Source organism: Ricinus communis, chromosome 6 (genome assembly GCF_019578655.1).
Source record: "Ricinus communis isolate WT05 ecotype wild-type chromosome 6, ASM1957865v1, whole genome shotgun sequence".
Taxonomy (NCBI): domain Eukaryota; kingdom Viridiplantae; phylum Streptophyta; class Magnoliopsida; order Malpighiales; family Euphorbiaceae; genus Ricinus; species Ricinus communis.
The window spans coordinates 653,404-658,866 of record NC_063261.1 but is presented as its reverse complement, the minus strand read 5'-3'; the positions used below and the strand labels follow the sequence as shown (position 1 = coordinate 658,866).

The 5,463-nt window shown below is 40.0% G+C and overlaps 1 non-coding gene across 1 annotated transcript; it reads left to right on the top strand.

Moving 5' to 3' along the window:
* The first annotated feature begins 4,600 nt into the window (after positions 1-4,600).
* LOC112534464 lies at positions 4,601-4,707 on the top strand. Its single transcript, XR_003078750.2, has one exon. It is a non-coding gene; the product is annotated as a small nucleolar RNA R71 (small nucleolar RNA).
* The last annotated feature ends 756 nt before the right edge of the window (positions 4,708-5,463 follow it).

Here is a 5,463-nt window from a genome sequence, read left to right as displayed (position 1 = left end):
AAGGTCCGAAATAGATAAAAGTCTTCTTCGAGTCCCCAGTAACAGTCTTGCACTGCTTGGCTAACACATACCCCATGTCCACCCTCTTCCTCTAATGCAGGGCCCATAAACATAGTACATTAGGCTGGGTGACCACTCCAAAACTATCCCCTCGCCTTGTTAATGTATATGCTAGCAGGCAGTGAAGATAGCGCAGGCTATCAGAGAGGCTGGACGCTTTAGACTTGCTTAGGTAGTAAGGCTCGTCCCCCTCTAAGATGGTCCCCTAGGCCTTATGAAAAGAAACTCCCGGGTTATATAAGGAACCCTTGAATCATCTGACTCTATGGTCTCCTGGTCATAGAAGCCAAGTGCAACACTAAATTGAGGAATACTCATCATGCAAGTCTGCCCCCCTAACCGAAATGAAATGGCCTCTGGCTGCAACCAGTCCCTGATCTGCGTCTAAAGGAAGAAAGTGGAGGCAAACTCAAGTGTGAGCTCCCTATAAGTGGACTCCACAATGCCAAAGAAGGCCTCAAAAGGTGGAGTCTGAAGTAACTTTCGAACCTGAGTAGCTAGGCCAACCATCTCCAATGCTTGCCAATTGATGCATCTCCCACAGCCTAACTGTCTATACTGCAGCTGCTAGTAACGAGCCTCGTGAGTGGGGCTCTGAAACTGTAAAAGTCTATGTCAAGCGAGAGCCCGGGGTGGAGCTAGAGCACTAGGTGCAGGTGCTCGAGGTGTAGGTGGGTCAATCAGGTCTGAACACTTTCTCTTGGAGACCCTCACCTTTCGGGGTCTCTCACGCTGCTCAGGCATAGTGCCTGCATGGAAATTGATCAAAACTCTTACTAAAACAGTAATTCTCGCACTAAAGAGACAATCATTATAATAATAGCAACAGTTTAATAGCAATTTAACATATTCTCAACACATTTGCATTAGTTAATTTCCAATTCAGTAGTGTAGTGACTAATTCACTAAATCAGCTCAAAATCTAGCAAGTTCAAATATACTAAACAACGACAATTGGGCAATTCAAATGCATAATAGAAAAAATAAAAAATATGAACAATAGTAACGAATAAAGCAAAATAAACAATAATAGCAAATCAACCTAAAAAGAAAATAAGAAATTTAATGAAACAACGAATAAAATGCGACAAAAGTGACGAATTTAACAAAATAACAAAATTAACAAAGAAATTAATGAAAATATGAAACAATATCAAAAATTTTAGAAATAATTAAAGAAACTAGGGAAAAGAGTAAAATCACATACCAAAATAGAGTATTGAACAAAGTTAAGGGAAGAAACTTACTTGATTTGCCGGAAAAAGCACTTGAGAACTAAAGGAAAAGAGGGAGAGGATATGAGCCTATACACGCGAAGAGAGAGGAGAGCGAAAACTTTGGTACTTGCGATATGGCACAGCTCGCCCGTGTTATGTCAGTCGCGGAAAACATGTTGAAGTCCATTTTTTTACTAACACGGTTTGTGTGTCCTCAACACAGGCATGTTGTCTAATATGATCATGTCCACAACATGTGTTAGTCGCGAAAAACGTGTTGAATACCCATTTCAGCTCAACATGGTTTGTGTGTCCTCAACACGGACATGTTATCTGACATTGTCGTGTCCACAACATGTGTTACTCTTAAAAGACGTGCTGAAATCACATGTTTCTATCAACACAGTTTGCTTGCCCACAACACGCCCCTATTGACAAGCACGAGTGTGCTCACGAGACATGCTGAGCCGCCAAGATCGTGCTGAAACTCAGAATTCATTTCCAGCACTTTTTCACACTTAATTTCCTGCAGTTTTCAATAGTCAAACATTCAAGTTAACTTCCACATATCTCTAAACACTCAAATGGCATATAAAAATCAAAAAAGAAATTAAATGAAAATGAATACTAAACTAGAAGAAAAACAGTGTTCCAAAACCAATGATCAAAATGTTCAAAAACATAAAATAAAAGTTGGGGTGCCTCCCGAAAGGGCTTCTTTTTTTCCCGAGTCAATTAGCTAGACTCATAATGCTTGAGCTACTTTTGTTGATGCAATACAAGGTTGAGCCATATCGAAAAACTTGCTGGACGGCCTGATCAATGGCTCTTTAGCCTCTTGTCATGCCACTTCTTGGTATGCTCCTTGTAGATTAAGGAGTTGCCATATGCTTAGTTATGCCACTCTTCCAACTTGTTAAGCTGCCACTATCTATGTTTACCTGATCTTTAGCATGTATCACAAACTTGAACAAATGCTCTAGCATCCGTAAAGATCGTCGGCCAGTAGAATCCAGAGTCTAGCACCTTCCTAGCTGTGTGATTTGCAGCTTGATGACCTCCCATTGGTCCTTCATGGCAATGCCTCAAAATCTAGAGTATCTCCTCCCTATGTACACATCACCGAATAACTTGATCTGCACAAACTTTAAACAAGAAAGGGTCCTCCCAAAATGTAGTATTTCAATTCAGAAAAGAATTTCTTCTTTTGCTAAAATGTCATACCATTCAGAAGGACTTTAGCGACTAGATAGTTTGCAAAATTAGAAAATCAAGGGATATCATAATTAACTGGAACTGAGCATAAGAACACATCTAGAAAATTGTCATCAATCACACTCTCATCCAGTGCCTCCAAAGTATGGTTTTCTAGCCTAGAAAGATGTTCTGCTGCCAAGTTCTCAACACCTTTCTTATCCTTGATCTCAATATTGAATTTCTACAATAACAGAATCCAACGAATAAGTCTAGGCTTTGCATCATTCTTACTGAACAAGTACCTGAGTGCGGAATGGTCCTGTAGACCACAGTCTTTGATAGCACCAAATAAGATATGAACTTGTCAAATGCAAAAACAACAGCTAGAAGCTCCTTTTCACACTCTCATTGGATAGCTCATGCTCATTCTCTGCCTGCAAGGCAATTTGTAAGGGATCATCAAATAATATTTCCTGCAACTGTGTATCAATAACATTATCAAGTAAATCAATAGAAAACACAGTATCATCATGATCTAAGGACTGTCTCATAGAACTATTCAAATCAAAAGTGACAGTTTCATCCCCTACCCTAAGTTCAAGCTTCCCATCATAAACATTTATAATAGCCCTAAACATTGCAAGGAAAGGTCGACCTAAAATTAAAGGTACATTACTCTCACCTTCCATGTCCATAATCACAAAGTCAATAAGAAATATAAATTTATCAACCTTAACAAGTACATCATCTAGAATACCCCTAGGATACTTAACAGTCCTATCAACTAACTGTATGCTCATCCTAGTGGGTTTAGTCTCACCCAGTCCCAACTTGGTAAACAAACTGTATGGCATTAGATTAACGCTAGCTCCTAAGTCAGCTAAAGCATTACTAATTATCAAATCACCAATCACACAAGGGACAATAAAACTCCTTGTATCATGCTTTTTCTTTGGCAATTTATTCTGAACTATAGCCGAACACTCCTCATTTAGGGTTACGATTGCTAAGTCCTCTACCTTCCTCTTATTGCTAAGGATCTCCTTTAAGAACTTTGCATACCTGGGCATCTGTGAAATAACTTCAACAAAAGGTAAGTTAACTCGCAGTTATATAAATAAGTCAAGAAACTTACCGAACGACTGATCGACTTTCTCTTGCTTCAACCTGGCAAGACATGGGATCGGGGGCTAGTATTCCCTCAGAGGACTCTTCTTCTTGCCCTCTACCTTCTCTGGCTCCATCACCTTGCTATCTCCATCTTTCATATCTGAATCTTCCTACACAACATCATCATCATTAGAAATAGGAATAGAACTAGATAGTTGCTTACTTGATCACAAAGTGATAGCCTTCACGTGCTCTCTCAGGTTATACTCTGTATTACTGGGCAAAGTCCCTGGCTGCCTCTCAGTCATCATCTTAGAATTCTGGCCTATCTGATTCTCTAAATTCTGAATGGAGGCCTGTTGATTTCTAAGAGCTACGTCCGTCTGCTGGAATCTAGTCTCTAAAACGGACACAAACTTCATCATTAGCTCCTCTAAGTTAGGCTTTTTCTCTTGAGTCTGAGGAGATTGAGGTGGAGAATAGATTATTGCAACTGCTGATATGGTCACTAAAACCTTGGTAGCCCCTAGTTGTTGTTGTTCCTTCATTCGAAGTTCGGATGGTTTCTCCATCCCGTATTAAAGGTGTTGTTGTATGGGTTGTTATGTTGCCTAGACTGACTTCCCATATAGTCCACCTATTCATGGTTAGATGAAGAAGAGGAAGCAAACATATCTCCCGACATACAGTTACTATTGTAATGTAGCCCACGACAAAACTCACAGCTTGCTTGAGCTGCTTGGACAAGCATCTGGAGTTGATCAAGTTTCTTAGATAATAACTCCACTTGAGCCGCCAAGGCTGTAGTGGCATCCAATTGGTGTACACTCCCTCGACGTACCGTCCTACTCTTAGTAGTGCGCCACTAGTAATTGTTTGTGGCCATCTCCTCAATCAAGCTTTGGGCTTGCTCTGGTGTCTTGCTGCTCAAAGAACCAACTGTAGCTGCATCTACCATCTTCTTAGTAGCTAAATTCAAACAATTATAAAAAGTTTGTACCTGTAACCAAATTAGTAGTCCATGGTGTGGGCAGCATCGCAATAGGTCCTTGTACCTCTCCCAAGTGTCGTACATCGATTTATCGTCAAATTGCATAAAAGAAGATATGTTATTTCTAAGTTTAGCAGTTTTAGAAGGAGGAAAGTACTTAAACATAAATTTCTCTTCTAAAGAATCTGATATGTATAGTTTTACACATGTTTGCTTGCATATTATTAAGCATTTTCTTAGCATTTATTGTTTTTTTATTCCAAGATCACCGTGTTTGTGTCGTTTTGTATTTCATAGATTTTATAGGTCCATCATCAGTGTTCGAGCAATTTTAGATCAATTTCGGGCGAAAATGGATGTAATCAGAGGCGTTTGATCTTGGGTTGACTTTTGGGAAGTTAACATGGCCCGTGTTTGAGCCCGTGCAGAAATTCTAGGCTGTGTAGATTAAGCATTTTGAAGCAGCACATTTTTTGAGGGTAACACGCCTTAGAGCACGACCCCTGTTGGCTAACACAGGCAAGAACACGCCCTTGTTATAGTCGAGAACACGGCCGGTGTTACCGCCCTTGCTCATTTTCAATTCATTTTGTCATTTGGAGACCAACACGGCCTGTGTTGAGGAAAACGGGCTTCAAACACGCCCATATTTGCATATAGTATAAAATTGAACGAGCAAAAAGAGAGTTCCGGATTGACAATTTGGATTTTTCATCTTTCTTTATAATTTTGCTAGACGTGTCTCAGGCATTTCAGGCGGCTTCCAAGAGACTTATTCCACCTTGGAACGTCAGATTCATGATTCTGGGTTTTGGATCGAAAATTGAAGAGGAGTTTTGGAGCAAATCAAGAAGCAATTCTAGAGATCAACTGCAGTGTAGATCAAGA